Source organism: Rhinolophus sinicus, chromosome 16 (assembly GCF_057876585.1).
Source record: "Rhinolophus sinicus isolate RSI-liver-muscle chromosome 16, RSI-T2T, whole genome shotgun sequence".
Taxonomy (NCBI): domain Eukaryota; kingdom Metazoa; phylum Chordata; class Mammalia; order Chiroptera; family Rhinolophidae; genus Rhinolophus; species Rhinolophus sinicus.
This window is the reverse complement of record NC_142516.1, coordinates 143,625,610-143,644,751: the sequence shown is the minus strand read 5'-3', so window position 1 is coordinate 143,644,751 and position 19,142 is coordinate 143,625,610.

The following is a 19,142-nucleotide window of genomic DNA, read 5'->3' as shown; positions in this document are numbered from 1 at the left end:
AGTGACAACCTCATCGCTTTTGATTGATCTGAGAACCTGTGCACTCGGGTTCCTTGAAACTTTTTGTCTTGGTTTCACTGGCATCTATTTTGCATTCAGGTCTGATATCTGTGACTTCATCATATCCATGTCCTGCCACCAGATACAGAAGCGCTTTGTTCGGCCTCTCTTCATGCTGGAGGAGTTTTTCCTAGGGGTTGCTTCTTGTTCTCAAACATGAAAATGTGCGAAGCATAAAACTCCAGCTGTGAATACTTACCTCCCTGCAGTGTTAAAAAGTTCAATATACAAAACACCTGGTTTCAAGTAAAATGTACATCAAGATATACGGCAAAGAGACAGATTTAATATACCCCATAGGGCCCTGAGGCAGTTTTTAAATTAAAGACACAACACACTTTTTTTTTCTCAGATGAGATTTAACTATTTTACAAATAATGAACCAATAAACATCATACAGTTGAAGGGAAAGTTGTAAGAGACCGGTGGAAAGGATCATTGTCATGTAAATGAAAATCACACTCAGACATTACTTAAACACTTTGTAAATGCATTCCTGGTCAGTAAAATTCTTTTTACAAGTGATAATGTGGCCAAAAGTCTCAATGATTTAAATTCTATAGGGAATAGTAGCCCTTTTAACTTCAGTGACCTCTTAAATGTTCATCATGAAAATTGTTTACAAGGAGATAGAAGTGGTAGAATAGCCATCTTAATGGGAGGAACTCTCACGTTGTCTTCCTTGTAACAATCCTAAAATTGTGAGAAACTGTTATTTAAGAGTAATTGGATAATTATTTATTCACTGTCTTTAAATCCTCTAAAATTAGATCTAACATTTTTTAGATGGAAAAAAAATACATGCAAAAAATATTGGGAGGGGAAGAATGAAGATGTCACGAAACATTTTAATATAACTTGTTACAAGTTGTTAAATCGAAGAAAGTACCTTTAACATTTTATTCCATTTTTCTGAACTTCTCATTTCAAAGAAAAGAGAGCAAAGTGTCCTTCCTTAGTAAGTGTGGTGAGGTGGAGTCTGGAGATGTATAAATAGTCATTCAATGTGGTACACTCTCTTTCAAAGAATGTGCCATAAGCTCCAGCAGAAAGTGTATTTGCTGTTCTTGTTTCCCCTTCTTCTCCATTCATATCTATGCACCCTCCTCTGGCCTCTCTCTCCTGCTTTTCTATATCTAGGACAGTACAGAGACAGTTTCTGTGCAGACATGGACATTACTTCGTATTGTATTTACTGTGCAGTAGTATGGATTGTTCCCCATAGTTCACTTTAGAAAACAGGAAAAGAAAGGGACTAAATTTATCATTCTGTAATATTCACATGCATCTAAGAGGCAGTTGTTAAAAGCTCAGACCCTCTGGCCAGAATGTCTGCGTTCACATCTCACTGTTCCTGTTGTCAGTGTGCTTTGAGTAAATAATTGTGCTGCAGTTTCCTTATCTGTAAAATGGGAGTAGTGTTAGTAACAATTTCATCACAGTTTGAAGAGGACGAGATGAGTTAAAACAGTAAAAAGTCTTAGAGTAGTGTCTGCACATAATACAAATCAGAACTCATAGCTGACATCATCATCATCATCACCATCATGTATTGATTTTAGTAAACTCTTTGATTCTACATTATACACACATCCTAACGTGTTTCCTTGAAAATAAGACCTAGCTGGACCATCAGCTCTAATGCATTTTCTGAAGCAAAAATTAATATAAGACCCGGTCTTATTTTACTATAATATAAGACTGGGTCTTATATAATAAATATAATATAATATAACATAACATAATATAATATCACATAATATAATACTGGATCTTATTTTACTATAATACAAGACCCAGTCTTATATTATATAATATAATATAATATAATATAATATAATATAATGCAATATAATACAATACAAGGTCTTATATTAATTTTTGTTCCAAAAGAAGCATTTAGAGCTGATGGTCCGGCTAGGTCTTATTTTCGGGCAACAAGTTTTGACTTTATTTTACTTAACCTTTTGCTGAGCTTTTATTTACTATCTTTGGAAGAAATGAAAAGATATTGGTGTTATATGTAAAATATTGATGCAGTCATTCTGCAACTATGTATTCATCAAAATCCAAAGATCCTCAACCTCCAGGATATTCTCTTTTGAAATAAGGAAGCTGCAGTGGGCTTGGAAGTTTGGCTATCTAGGTGCCAGAAATGGTTCTATTTTACTTTACCATATATAAAAACAGTGCATCCCTTAATATCTCTGAACTGGAAAGGCATAGTCACAACCTCATTTGTTTATGCAAGTGTGCTCTGAAATAATTAAAACATTTCTCCAGTTACTCCCCCTGCTCTCCGCAATGATCATTTTGTTATCCTCACAACAATAACCAACACCCTTTCTCACTTTTCCACTCAATAAAGTTAGATGAACTTGCCAGAGGAAATAAAGGTGATTGGATGGAGGAGCTCTCAGTGTGTTGCTACCTGAATCCTTCCTTCTTGTTAAAGTGAAGGAAAGTTTTTTCTTTACACCTCAGGCCAGTCTAACAGCTTAGGTTTCAGTCCCCCTCAGGCTTCCTGCTTCTCTTTCCACCATGCTCTCACTTATTCTCAACACAGCCACCATCATCCTGGCAGTCAGATAATGTCTCTTTTCTGCCGAAAACCTTCCAGCGACTCCGTCACGCTCAGAGTGAACACCCAAGTCCTTCTCATGATGGGCAAAGCCTTAGAGCTGTAGTTCAAGATGTGCTCCCTGGAGGACGAGCATCAGCATCCCCTGGGAACTTGCTAGAAATGCAAACTCTTAGACCCCACCTCAGACAGACTGAATAAGAATCTCTGGGAGCTTGTTAAAAAAGCTCATTTTTAACAAGCCCTCTAGGTGATTCTGGCACTTTCCTCATCTTTTAGCCTGTTCTAAACTCATAGGTCTCCTTCATTTTCATCAAACACCCAGACATGCTCCCACCTCAGGGTAATTTTATTTTATTTTTTGTTTCCTTTGCTTAAAACACCTTCACCCACATAAACTCATGGTCTAATTCTTTGCCTCCTATTTGTATACTACGTAAGGGTTTTCTCAAGCACCCTAGTTTATATCGCACCTTCCGCCATCTATTGGCATGTGATCTTTGTTATATTTTCTCCACAGCATTTATTACCTTATCAAATATTAAATATTTCACGTATGACGCTTGCTTCCTTGCAACATGCATTCCTCTCCATGTGTATCGTTCTCAGTAATATTCATGAGTCTATCCTTAGGCCCTGGAGTAGCCAAAGGGCTGTTTCAACACTTTGGTTTGGTGGGTCCCATCTGAGCTTCACCTCAGGGACACCTCAGTTTTTCTTTATAGCAGGACACATCTGTATGTTTTCAGCTTTTACTATGGTAACAAATAACCTCAAAATCTTAAGTCTTAAACAATCCTTTTTTTCTTGTTTAAGGTCACACAGGGACTTTGGGGAAGGTGGATTTCTGTTGGGATCTGCTGGGCTTTGCTGGACTCAATGCTACATGTCTTTTTATTATGGGACTCTGGTTAAAGGAAGAAGCTCAAGGAGCAGGGTGATAAGTGTGCATGGGTGTGGGGTTATACTTGCAATGTCTCTAAAAGTTTCTGCTGAGATGTGACAAACATCATACCTCCTCACATCCCATTGACTGGAAGCAAGGCCAACCCCAAAAACTGGAGGCAAGGCCAACTCCAAAATCCATAGTAAATGAATGTATTCCTTCAACCAGACAAGGTAGCAAAGAGAAAGAAAGGAAGACAGAACAACACAAAACTACCCTTACCTTGCATTCTCATCCACAGAGAAGGAAATGTGAGGAGTGTCATATCTCATACAGCATCTGTGTCTGGATTTTACTTTGAATCGAAAGATTAAGTTTTCTGCCATCGATGGACATTTGGGCATATTCACTGCATAGCTATCAATCTATTATCTACCTAGCTATCTATCTGTTTATTTATCTATGTATCTCCTATTATATACCAATGTCTACATTTTTTGCACTGCCCAGAGTAGATATTTTAAAATGTGCTTGAAGAGTGAATGAATGCAATCCAGAAATTTATTCTTTTTTAAAAATAAAATTACCAATATATATAAATTGATTGTTAAATTTATGATTTTAAAACAATTTAAATATGAGAAATTTATGAACATTTTCTGAACTGTAATAAATCTTTGAAATTTATATTGACTTAAAGTTGAGTAATACAGTTGAGATACAATAAGTCTGAGAGAAAAAAAATTATTGATTAAAATTTCCAGTTTGGCAGAATATAGAATCATTGAATATCATATCTAGAAGACCTTGACATTGCCCTTTAATAGATGAAATAACTTTGGATTTATAATTTTAGTAAGTTTTCATTGCTAAATAATTATAATAAAGTTTTGAATAGGACACTGGTCATAACATTCTAAGGTCCTTGGTCTAAACTTGTCGGGCTGGTATGTCCTTAAAGTTCACCTTTATGTTTGCTTTTCTTTTCTTTTTTCCAGTTTTCTTCATAAAAGTTTTGAATGGGCCAAGAAAAAAAAAAAAAGTTTCATTAACTGTAAGCATTCCAAATCAAAAGGGATGTGTCTTTCTCCACTCTACCCCAGTCCTTTCAAGCTAAGACATTTTATTAAACCTGAACTATTTATTTCTATTACACTAAATTAAACTACTTACTCATATGGCTAAACAGGATAGTAATATGGAAACCTCATGTTATTTTATCAGTAGCAGCTTTGGTTTCTAACTAATAATCTTAAACTTAGCTTTGCATTTACTATATCACCTATTTCCATAAGTTCTGTTTTAGGTAGAGGAGATATAATATTTATATATTGACATTAATATCCCAATTTTAAAACTGGCCAAATTAGTCCCAGGATGAAGTAAACTGACTTGCCTATCCTCACCCCCACAATTGGTGGTGTATCTAAGAACCAGTTTTAACAGCTCAATTACTGGGTTAATGTTAGAATTATAAAAGAATCCATAGCAGAAATTCTAATTCAGTGTTAAAAAGGGGGAAGGAGATAGGGGCCGACATTTTTCTGCATGATTTCTATGTACAGTGTCTACATCAATTTTCAAGTATAATATTTTAACGGCATATTCAGGGGCATTCTGCTAATGTGAGGTCGCAGAGGGATAAAGTTGAGGCAGAGAAGTCTTTGGTACACTTCCAATGTACATGATGGGTCTCTTGGGACAGTTGATTTACTCTTCAATATGTCTACATCTTAGTACTTCCAAGATGATGCTGAAATGAGTTTTGTAATATAGTCTACATACACATTCCCAAGTATGACAAGAATCTTTAAACAATAATCATTTCGTCAACTCCTTTTTCTATAAGTGTTATTAGAGATGTGCTACACAGAAGTGACTCTTATAGTTAATTCTAGAGAAAATGCATTTCTTAATAACTTAATTTGATCTGGAAAAAAAATGTGCAAAATTGATATCTGGGCATAATATATTTTAGAATCAGTGCACCACACTGGCAGCCCATCCACAAACACTGCAGACACCTGATGCTTCCCAAAGCTGCTGAAAACAAGAAATTGAATTATGCCATAGTTGTCATTTAAACTCATGGTGAAAAAAGTCTGATAAATGTCAGCCTGCCACTGGGTTGCTTAGTTTTCCTATTTTGCCATGAGCCAATGTGATAAGGTACAATTGATTTAATAATGGTATGAACCAACAAATATTTAATAAGTCCTGATTAAAATCCATTGCCAGATAACAATACAGCTTCAATATCAGTGACAGTTGCACCAATATCAGGATTGCACGGAGAACTGAATTTGAAGCGATGGCTTGAATTTGAGCTCACAGGAGTTCAGTGCAATGAAATCACTTTGTAATGCATTTGGTTAAAAAAGTAAGAAGAAAATGATTGAAATGTAATTGGCTAGTATATCTCCACATGATGAGGAAATGTGCAGCTTAGTAACTATTTATATGGCTACAGACTCTTGAGGAGTTGGATGCAGAAGTTCTATCGGGCTGCAGGGTGCAGGGGAACCAGCTAGAACAGAGTGAAAAAGGCTGGAATAGACAGAGTGAAGTTGACATGCAATATACTTGCAACTGAGTCTACAAGAAGCATTGGAACTGAGATGACCTATAAACATTGTCCCAAACTGGAGGAAAGGAGTTCAAGCCTTAAATCTCCATCTGTCAGTCAGTCACTGGCCATGGCTGCCCCCTTGGAGAGAGCATAACATCGGGTGAGGCAGTTCTCCACAGCTGAGGGCAATTTCCAGAGAAGCACATCTGTGTTCCCTCTGAAGCTAATGTCCACGGCATGTGGGAGACAGGTGTGTTGGTCTTGAAGCAGGTATCCGGTAGGAGGGCCTCATAGTGTCCACCTGTCTCTGTATAAACCATCTTAGGAAGGTAATATGTGCAGAATGACATTTTACCCCAATGGCTCATAATCCATTAAATCTACTCAGGAGACAAATTGTTGCTAGACAAATTGTGGACTTTAATGTAGGATAGCCTGGAGAACCAGGGTCCTCTCATAAAGGCATTCACTGCCTGGTAAATGCTGACACTCACTTGCTCTTTTCATTAGATCAAACCTCTCTGGCTAATATTAACCCTCTCTTTGACTTGTGATTCTATATTCCGGCTCATTAATCACCAGTATTTCATCTTTATACAGAGGGTGCCAAAAGATGTATGCACATTTTAAGAAAGGAAATAAACTGTATTAAAATTATAATACTCAGTATATACTGATAATAAAAGATGAATACAAGTCATGTGTGTACATTTTTTTGGCATCCCCGCTATATACTTGTACCTAATGTGATGCCTCTAAGGACACATCAGAAGGTCATGCTTCATGTTCCTGAAGTTTGGAATTCAGATCAAATTACTCCATAAACTACTCAAACATTTCACTTGTGCTCAATCCTGGTGTGACCAGCACTTTTAATCTATGCTTAGTCACCCTTACAATATATACACCATCTCAAAACCAATTTTCAAGGCTGAATTATTTAGCTATTTTCTTCTACAGTTGTAAAGAGGAAGGACATGCATTCCAAATGATCTCTGAACCAGAAACCCTGGAATACAGACCATTTTAAACATAGCAGCTGTCTAGATCCTAACCACAGAAGTGTCGGTACTAAGACTCCCTAGCATGTGAGGTTTTAATGTTGAGGTGAGATCTGGAGATTTGGGGAACTAGTTTGAGAACAACAACACTGGGGAATCTCCCTTTGGATACAGGCTGTACATTGAATTAAATGCATTCTTCATTTTGCTTTCCCACAAAGACATATTTGCGTTCTTTGGAATGAAAACAACATATCCAATCTCATCTCATGCTTCTATAAGCCGATGCCATATGTAATATGTGTGCTTGCATATATATATATATATCAGTGGCCACAAAACTTGTTAACTTTCCAAGGAACATATGATAAGTTTCAGATGCTTAAGAGCCGTCATCCAGACTGGGCAGCCGCTGTGGCTGGTGCCTTGTGACTGTGATGATAAGTGTATGTATGAAGTGGGGTGCGGGGCACGGGGTTGCTAGTGGTTGTGAGCTTCTTGATGACTAGGTTATGCTTTCTTCACTATTTATTCCTGCCACTGCACACAATGGATGCTGTATAGTAGGGATGCTATTTTTTTTTGTACTAAATAAACAGGGTATTTCTTCTGAACCTTTGTTGGCTCCTCTTTAAAATGACTCAGGTTCTTGGGAAAACATGGCTCTGATGGTATTGAGAGCCAAATTCTATACAAGGCTATGCACCTGTGAAGGTACCATAAATCTCGGTTGACTGGTTGACTAGTGTATACAATACTTCTATGGTTCTCCTAAAGATCAAGCAATGGACTAAATAACCTTGCAAGGTCTCTTCCAGCCTAATAATTCCACTTTTGTCTTTCTAGTCACAGATGAAAGATGATACTGAGAGCCATAATATTACCTGTTTCAACATGTGAACTTTAAAAAAATGATGCATGGCATATTATGCTTTCTACTTTAAGCACACATGTAGATGGCTCTTTCATTAGTAACTGTGCCCCAGATGCCACTTTGACACCACTGGTCAGGTGCTTCACCTCACAGGCTTAATGGAACATTGAATAAAAAGTACAGTCTCATAATAAATTGCTTCAGGCTAGGTCTGCCATGGTTACCTCTAGAAATCACTGTTTATGGGTGATGCCTCCCAGCACTGTATTTTCTTACATTAAGCTTAACTAGTGACAACACAACCATTCAGGGAGTGAAAGGTCCTTGGGATTTTGGTAAGGGACACAGAGCCAAGTATCCCTTTCTTTTTCTTGCTCTTACTCTGTGTGTGTATATGGAATCTCTGCCGCCTCATAGAATACCAGTAAATTATAGAAAACTATTTTAAACCAGTAATAAATGACCCATAATCACATCATCCAGAGACTACTGTCTTCTATTCAAATTATAGTGCATTTTATTATATATTATTTGTATATGTAATACATTTGTTTGTGTGTTTGTCTGTCTGTATGCATGTATGTATTCACATCTGATACAATGCGTGTCAGTTTTTGTCTCCTGATGTTTCACTTTACCATATCGTACACATTTTTTGCCAACACTTTGGGGGAGTTCTGGGTGCTTTTCTCCCTCACAACTGGCCTTCTGTAGTACACACTTTGCTTCATTCTCTACACTGTCATTCATTCTCCAACCCATCTTTGAAGTCTTTATCTCATCACTCCACAGAGACTGGTAAGCCCTCTCTGTTTTATGGGACATCTTTCACTTAAATTTTCTGATTACTCCCACCATCACAGCATATGAGACACATGAGATTCTTTGGTGGTTTTCCTGAATTAAGTGTCTCCCTCCCTCCCTCCCTCCCTCCCTCCCTCCCTCCCTCCCTCCCTCCCTCCCTTCCTCCCTCCCTCCCTCCCTGCCTCCCTCCCTCCCTCCCTGCCTCCCTGCCTCCTGTCCTTCTTCCCTCCTTTCCCCTCACTATTTTTATGCCCAGCCCTTAATATTGGTGATTCCCCAGAGTTCCTCTGAGCTAACCTTGTTTCTCAGTGATCCTGCTCACTCTAAGGTCGACAATCTCCTTCTTATCTTCATCCCCCCACTACCGTGATTTTCAAATGCCTGTACTTTGGATCTTTTCCCTGAATCCCAGTCATCCTAGCATTTATAGAGTTCTTGCTACTTGTCACCCATGGTTGTATTCCTTAGGCATCCTAAGGAAAGTACGACATTGTGCCTGACAGAAATTCTGCAGTCCAAAGACACAGTTTTGCAAGAGCCTATTGGACATTAGGCACTTTAAATTCAAAAGGTCCCAACTGGTCTTTGTTGTCTTGCTGCCCCAAATCTCGTCACCCTTCTGTATTCCCTGCATAGATCAAGGACCTCTTCATCCAACCAAGCAATAAAGATCATTCTCCATAGCTCCCCCTTCTCCATCACAATTACTTCCCATTTGTTCTTGTGTCCACCTTTTCTCTTCAGTTTAACTTCAGTATCTGATCATCTCTCTTCAGGATTACTGCAGTACAATTCTACATGTCTTATCTTCTTTCTGTTTGGCTCCCATTAATATTTATTTCAAACTGCTTACAGAGAGTGAGCCTCACGATAAAAGTATTTACTTACCCACTTCTAAAAAAACGAACCAAAATAATTATGGCAAAATAATGGTGGATTCCCATTGCCTAACAAGTGATTCACAATATATCGATATGTGATAGCTCAATCTATCTGTTAAACTAAGTATAAAATACAAGTAACTGGAAGTGAATGAGTTTTCTAAATAGTATATCTTATAACTAGGTGGTTTTAATAAATATTTCTATCTTTGAGATTTGAAGTAATACTGCTGTGTGTGAAACTGTACTATTGAATTTTCTTTAATCAGGTTAACCATACTATGGGAAACATTGTTTAAAGAGGCAATTTGACATAGTGTCTAATATTTTAGACTGAGTAGAAATGAAATGTTTGACTCTCAGGCCTGTCACTAGCTAACTATCTAACTTTAAAGAAATTACTTAGCCTCTTTGTTCTTGAGTTTCCTCATTTGTACAATGATGATAGTACAGATAAAATCATCAATTAAATAATAGGATATTTATGTTAATTAGACAAGTTAATATAGGAAGACAGCTTATTATAAGCCTGGAACAGAGTAGGGAGTAAGGGTATGATACATTTTGAATACTCATTGCCTGGTGATAGTTTATGGAATTCACAGGTATGTATTCAGGAGCACTGAAAGGAGCGATTCCACAAAAACAACAACAAACAAACAAACAAACAAGCAAAACTAAGTTCTTCGTAACAGACACATTTAAAGATGTTTAGGATTCTCCTTTTAAAATGTTTAAATATATGTGCAGTTGATACTTGAGAAATGGTATATTAACTAAAATTGTGTCAACACTTGCTACTAACAAAAGAAGGCAGGTACTTTGTCAGAGGCACCAAGGTCTGAAGGGCTGGGTTCACATCCCTCTCCATCCTTTTCTATCATTGGCCAAGATAATTAGACTCTGGGCCTCAGTTTTCTCATCTGCAAAAGAGGAATAATATCTACCTCCAAAAGCCATGACTTGATTAAAGATAGTGAATGCAAAGTCCACAGTTCACAGCTGGCATGGAATAAATGGTAGTGTCTGTTATTCTTTTCAATCGAATACAATTTGTTTCATTCAGATCTAAAATTATAAAAAATGATACCATGCTATATAAATAAATAATGTAGCCATGTTTTAGAATATTTGAGATGATATCCAAACTTATTGTTACTTAACTCAGAAAACTGTGAGAAAGAAAAGTGATCACTTAAAAAGTAGCATAGGCTCACTTGCATAAGACACCACTGGTACTTACCAGCGGGAGGCCTTACACCCATGGAGAGGAGAAGCTAAACTCCTCTGCTAGGGTTTTCCAGTTTGGTACCACCTTTGTGGGCTGTTAAGTTTACTCTGTTCACTGCACATCCTTCAAATAGTGGAAGCTCTCAGGCTGAGATTTAGGTGGCTCCAAGCCAGATGTAAGCAGTTATAGGAAAATAAGAACCATTTTGGACAATATAAAGAATTTGATTTAATTTAGTTCTGAATTTTGGCTTCAAGACCGAAAAACAAGTTTGTAAGTGTGTGTGTGTGTGTGTGTGTGTGTGTGTGTATTCTATTAATGCTTATAATTGCTGACCATGTCTCAGTCTCCTCTTTTTTTTTTCTTTTTTCCCTTTCAAAAGAAAACTGGGAATTTTGTATGATATTTTATATCAGTAGACTTCAATTCCCTTTAACAGTCTGCCACAAAATAATAATTAGATGGTAACTTCTGACAAAATAAAAATGTATAATTGAAGGCTTCCTTGCCAGGATGTTGAAGATATCAGGAAGATATCTACAAATCTATTTCTGTAAATTAAGTGTAAAATAACTTTAGACTATGAGATAATCCTGTTGATGAATATGGGTTATCTTGGAAAACAGATTGGGACATTTGTTAGTTGAAGTTTTCTAAAACCACATGATGACATATGATTTTAGTTTATATTGCTTTACTCTTACACAGCTTAAGATTTTTCATAAAAAAACACGAAGATCCTATTTATAACCTTGATTAAAAAATCCAAATATTAAATTTTAAATCCAAGCAATAAATTAATCTGAAATGAAAAACTGTACTCGCTATGATTGGGATTAATCTGAGACAAGTCATCAAATCTTCTGCTGTATCTTCCAAGAAACCTCCTTCAATCACTGTTTTCTCCTTACACATTGTCTATAAGTCATAACTCACCTCACTACGTGTGGGGGAAGGGGAGAAACACATTTAATCCTATCAAATTCCCAACAACTTTTTTTTCTTTCCTCTTTCTCTACAGACATTGTTCATTTTCTCCCCACACCTACCAAACCACTCTCTATGCATATTATTTAAAAATAACATTATACTCTCTAGCTGCATATGAGATAAAGTAAAATAATTCACAGTTGTCTACTCATTTCTCAAAGACAATTCTGGAGAATTCCGACAAAAGCAAATTTTATTTTGCTTTCCTTTCATCAGTCCAGATTTTGAATATTATATGGATAAAGCAGATTTTTTAAAAATAATAATTTCATTATTCAAGCTGAGCAGATACTCTTGGGTAGTTTAGAAAAGAAGCAGAGGTCACAGACTCTCCGTGGGAGAGTCTCTATGGAGGTGAAATATTAGGCAGGGGACCTTGAAGCTCCCTTTCCTGTGTCCAGGCCAACTGCACAGCTGGTCCCGCAGTCCCCTTTGCTTCATTATCCAGATGCTGTCACTGAGTTTGTGACTAGGACTCAGCCCTTCTTTCAATTTAGATTGCTCATGCTGAAGGCCAAGGCCATTTTCATTGATTCTACTGTCTATATTGACAGGCACATTCAAAAATGAAAAATGGATCTTCAGAGAGGAAAAGCTCTAAGTACACACCCAGCATTATCAGTTCTTACACAAATTAAGTTTATGAAAGCTGGCACACAATGGGCAGTCATTATTTCATGCAAAGGTAGCACAAAGTCCTGCTTTCCTGTAGCTTTTACAACCATTAGAGTCAAAGTTAATAAATGCCATTGCTATCTTATTTCTAGTACAATTACTGCACTTTGATAAAATGCACTCAAGGTTCTTTCCCAGAAAAAGGCAGTGCAGTAATGCAGCCTTATACTAATCAAAAGCAATTCTGGACAGAAAACATTCATTTTATGAATATAAAAATGTCCTCTATTATATTTGAGACAGAGTGTGATGGTGGCATTTTGCAGAGCTACAGGGGTAATCTTGAGAATAGTTTACTGGCCATAAAAGAATTTCTTAATTAGAAAATTAGGGTCATTAGATAAATTTACTATGAAATAAATGATAATGGGATGGTAAATAAGTGGATTTTTACTTTTATGTGCTTCATTTTTTTCTTTCTTTCCTGAAATGATGGTAAAGACAAATGACTATATTCCTATGTATTTTCCAGTGGTTCTTGAAAGAATTACTAGGTATTCCTTATAATATTTATAAATGCCTTTCAATTATAAGCATTTATACAAGAATACTCATATTAAAATTTATTAAATATGAAAGAGGGAAAAAGTCCCAGAACGTTTTTAAAGAGAATTATTCTTTGCAGTGAATGTGTCTGGATGGTTTACTATTCTATTTTGCTATTCTAAAGACAAATTTTGATTACTAAGGAAGAGCCAGGAACATAACCTCCTTCCATCAAATGGAGCATTACCTTCCTTCCTTTCATTCTCTTTCTTTCTTTCTATTTCTCTTTCTCACTGTTTTTTTTTTTGTTTGTTTTTTGTTTTTTGTTTTTTTGTGTTTTTTTTTTTTAATTCTGTATAACTTTGGGAATAACCAACATGGGAATAATTAGTTCTGAATTTTGGCATTTAATTTTCAAAATGTAAAAGGCATTCATTTGCTTAAAATTCATTTTTTAAATTTCTTACTACTACTTCAGTCTCAAATTTGCTAGTCAATGTCATAAACTAATTCCCAATTAGTAACTCAATTCATCTTCATAGTAGTCCTAAAATGAATACTATCATTATCATCATGATCATACCCATTATATAGATGAGAAAACAAGGCACAGAGAGGCTCACTATTTTGAGTATGGTCATACAGCTGAGTTATAGGGTTAGAACTGAAACTATGCAGTACAGCACCAAAGTTCATGTTTTAATCCTTAGTCAGTGCTGATTTTTTGTGGGCATTGCTGCCTCATTGTAATATTTACAATAACATGTAACAGGGGTAAATGCTGTATCATTGTCCACTTATTAATAATGAAATAAAGGAGACTGAGAAAGATTAAGTAATAAACTAGTTATTATTGAATTGATGTACATAGATTTTCTGATTTCAGTATTTTTTTTTTCCTCATAGCAGCTTATTACAGTTAACGCTTATGGCTTTGAAAAGCCATGCATATACTATGACTATTGTATAATTATTTCGACTATCAGAAAAGCATTATTTAGTATATCTTGATATACAGTACCACAGTATGTTTCTTTAGTAGCAATAGGTTTGTAGAGGAATTAAACATTTTTTTAAATCCACAAATATACATTAAGAATAAGACATTGGCATATTAGCACCCTAAATGAATTTAGTATTTGTATAATGGGATCATATAAGGAGAATTCTTAAGAGACTTCTTAACTGACTTTTTTTTTTAGGGTAGTACTGTCAATATTAATTAATTGGTATTGATTGGTAAAAAAAGAAAAAAGAAAAAAAGCAGTAAATACCTTTTAATAAAACCAGTTGTCAAGATCTAAAACCAATGATGTTCTCACTGGAAATAAAAAATGATTCAAATGTTTTAATAAAATTACGTACAAGTATTCACAAAAAAATTCACAAACTGTTAAATGAGAAAAAAAAACTTGCCAAATAGTATAATCCTATTGTGTGTGTGTGTGTGTGTGTGTGTGTGTGTGTATGTGCATGTTTACAGATATTATATGTGCAGAAAATGAAATCTGGAAGACCAAATATTTAGTAGTCATTTCTCCTGCTTCAATTTATGTCATATATTCTGGTAATTTTAATAATATACGACTATCTTTATGAGAATACATTACTTTTGTAGCTAAAACAAATAACTACATAATGAATAATTATTTATACATATGTTTTACCAATCAAAAACTATAAGGTATAGAAATAACCCTCATCATTTTTTATAGGAATTCATATGTGTATGCATGGCAGCAAAAAATTAATACCAAGGTTAACTAAAATTTCAGATAGATTTTTTTCTTTTGCCACATTTTTCAAAATCAATACATCCAGAACACCACATGGTTTGGTAATCATGGAAAACTTTTGTTGCTATTGTTAGGTAAACAATATTGAACAAAACAAAGAGGAGAATCACAGTATTAAGGAAGGAATGGATAGAACTTAGAGAACTAATAAGAGTAGAAGAAAAATAAGATCAAGAGAACTATATTAAGACCTAAATGGATTTCACTTCTCTTTGCATACATACAGAGACTCAATACTCTTTATCATATTATAACACAAAAGACATTATGTGATAACTCCAGCATACTTAGAAATCATAAAAATGATGCTTACAGACATACTGTTCTAATGAGAACTAAAATACTGGAAATATAGAGGATTTGATTAAGTATAATAGCAAGCTCTTCTTTACATTTTTCTATTTAATTTACAACACAAAATTTTCTTTACATTTTTAACTTCCACATCTATAATCCAATTGTTTCTGTTTCCTTATGGCTTATGCAAGAAACTTGAGAACCCAGCAGAATGAACACTGAGTTTCTCACTGCATTATTCAGGAGTCATTAAGGCTATCAGAGCCCTTAAAAGTGTTATGGGAAAAATAAAATACAGATTAGATGCTACATAGTCGTGGGGAGACCTGGACAGTCAGGGCCTGGGACATAGGTAAGATCAGAACAGGAGTCTTCTGCAGGCATCAAAGAAGTTAATTATGCACAAACTAGGACCAAGAAGGGAAACCAGAGTCATGTCTGAGAAGATGAAGCCTCTATGGTACTAAGACTTGGGATCTAGAGCCAGGCATCTAATCACAGAGTTGGAACCACTATTGTTCAAAAGGGTCAGTGGACAGGAAGAAGAGCTGGGTATGGACTAAAGAAGGGGAAGAAGCAGTTAGAACCCATCAGCCATATCTGTGTTTCCTGTGTTTGCTACATCTGATTACAACAAACTTCAGTGAGTAAAGATTGTTTGACTCTCACTTTCCAATTTTATGTCATTCCTCCTTTTACCAACTTTTACCAGAACCATGTAGAGACAGTGATCCTGGGAAATGCCATTACTAGCTTAACAAACTTTATTGTTTGTAAACCACTGGAGTCTGAATATACAGTTATATTGATATCTGGTAATGAATCACAACTTCCAGTATTCTAGCCCCTGTTGACCTGCACCCCTTCACCCACTCTATTGATTCCAGCATGCTCATGTGATCTTTCTTGAGGCAGTGGGCCATTAGCAAGCATGGAGATTGCTGAAAAGTACCAACAGGAGTTAGTATAGGGAGACCATGATAGGACTCTACTTCATTTCTCCCTGAGCCTGCTCAAGCCTGCTGGGCAGAGCTGGGCTTCTGCTCTAGCTCTATAAAAACTGTGATCATGTGAAAGTACGACATGTTCCTAAATGCCAGCAGGTCTCATTTATCTGGTTTACACCTGGTTGTTATTTTTCTCCTGATAAACTTTGCTACCACCAACACCATCCCCATTTTAGGAGTCAGAATATTCTATCTTAGGTTCAAACATAACAAAAAGGAAAATAGATATTAAGTGACATCCTGCCTCTGGTCTCCAAAAAGCTAATCCCTTATTTATTGGAGAGGTTTTAATACATGAAAGAAATATATGTGAGTGAGAGCTGGCGATTTGAACTACCCATGAGAGAAAAGGGTTGAATAGGGGAAAGGGCTGAATAGAGGAAAGATAAATGGAAGTGAAGAAACATAGAATTTCAGTGCCTCAAGGTGATAACCACATTTGGTGATACCAAGCAGAGCTCTGGGTGAGGGGAAGGATAGGTGTAAGGAGAGATGGGAAAAGAAAGGCTCAAAAATGGAAATAAGTTCATAGGACATCCATGTAAACAGTGTTTTAGTCCTCCCCAGTGAGCATCATGGCCTATTGTGATAAAAAAAAAAATAGTTGAATGGCTACATACCCCTAAAATATAATACCATCACCTACAAGCAAACTGAAAGCAAGAACAGGTTAACAGAGTCCTGCACGGAGTTCTGTGTGAGGATTTGACAATATGAGGAATTCTTTAGCAAGTCTCTTATTAGGCAAAAATCCAAGAACAGATGGTAGATGCAACTCATGTGACTGATTGAATGGAATTTCAATATGCAAATATAATTTATTTAAGTGGAAATTAAGGAGTGTGATTTCTATATTTCTTGAATACTTTATAGACACAGTTTCTTACCTATTCCATTCAGTGTACAGTTATCTACTACACTCTACAAGACAGTGAGTAGTTGAACAGATGATGTAAATTCAGGCTATAAGAGTTTACTTATAGGGCTGCTTTATTTTCCTCAGGAGGCATTTAGTGATGAGAGAGAGAAGAGGAGGTGCAAGTATAACAGAGAAGAAGCAATCAGAGAAAAAGAAAATATATGGACAATATGATGTCAAAATCAAAAGATATGGACAATACATGTACCTGTAGAAGGCTAGAAAGATTAGAAATTGAAGATAGGGACTTGTCTAACAATGTTAAACAGAGGAAAGGTGTTTAAAAGGTTGATTAAGCTATTAAAAAGTTATAAAATATGAAAAGAAGAATCGGTTATCTGGTTATTCCGTGTCTCAGTCCATTTGGACTACCATATCAAATTACCATAGACTGGTGTAGCTTAAAAAAACGGGACTTGAATTCTCACAGTTCTGGAGGCTGGAAGTCCCAGAGTAGGACAGCATGGTCAGGTGAGGGCCTCTTCTGGGTTGCAGACTCCTGACTTCATGTGTTCTCACATGTTGGAAGGGGTTAGGAACTCCCAGGGCCTCTTTCACACGGGTATTAATCCCATTCATGAGGGCCCTCTGTGTCCTCATAATCTAATCACCTCTCAAGGGCCCTAAATCCTAATTGCATTACATCAGGCATTAGCATTCCAGCATATGCATTTTGGAGGGACACAAACATTAAGCCTATAGCACTAATATATCTGAGTTAGCAGTATGCTAAATTAGAAAGATTGCAAGCTATTACAGAAAGGAACACATGTTAAGGGAATGATCACAATGAATATAACAGCACAAGTTAAAGGGTTTAACTGTTAAAGACATGGGAAAAATAAGAGAGAGTAATTTGAAAGAGACAGTATTGATGGATTTTTAAAAGGGAAAGTTAGGAGGAATGCCTAAGAAGATTGACACAGTAAGTATTGGATAAAAAATTTGTAAGTATGGGAATAATATACTTCAGGAAGCAAAAAGGGGTGGTGTTACTTTAAAGATGAGAAGGAACCTCTCTCCTTCAGAACTCTTACAGAAGTATGAGAGTGGGTGTGGAAATAGATTACAGAAAAAGAAAAGGTGGTGGGAAATTGGTAAATCAAACACCAGCTGTTCTTAAATTCAAAATAAAAAGATAAAAGCATGAAAACGGATCAATCTGTGGTGGCATATAACTGTGAATGCGAGTAAAAATATATGCTTAGAACAACTTTTATGAGAAACAAGGAAAAATGTGGGTGGGCTTATTCTAAATTAATATTTACTGAATAAAAAAAAATAAATCACAAATGAAAATGATTGCCACACATGACTGCTTTATTCTGGTCAGTATAATCCTGTGACTGTACCTCATTGTTTATGGGAAACTCTCAGTATCTGGCTCAGAGGAGCATGATTACAAGTTGCAAGTTCTTTATCTACAAAATAGACATAATAGAGCCCACATTTCCCAGGATTGTTATGGGAGTTAATTAATGTTTATAACACCCTCTAGGATATAGAATCTAATAGCTGCTCCTCACATATGAACACAAAATAATCTGAAAGGCCTACTTAAGCCCATTTGCCCATAGTGAATGTCAGCAATTGGTCTAATGAATGAAGAAATTTAAATCCCCTTCTATATACTTTTACTTTATAAATTTCTGTTTCTTAACCATAAATGTAAGTAACAGACAGATCATATAACCAATTACTAAGAAAACAGGTCTCCAAAACCAATGAAACTGATAGGCTGACTCACCTAGTGCAAGTGCAGGGTTAGTTCAGAATGTTCCATGATCACAAAACCAGGCATGCGGTAGAAGGACTATGAAAATAAATAAATACTCCTAAATAGTTGAAGAGGTAAATTACGTTCCTGAAATAAATAATTGTCACTTTAGGAAACAACTTATCATTATTGTTAAACCAACTGTGAATCTAAGGGGATTAATAAATAAAGGTTCAAAAATTCCATATAATTACCTCTCTAGTCCAGGATATATTGTGCTGGTAAGTCCTCCACGAGCAAAATTCTCCTTCAATGCTGCTCCTAGAGAGAAATAGTACAAACATTTGCTGTGTTGAAAATAAAATTCT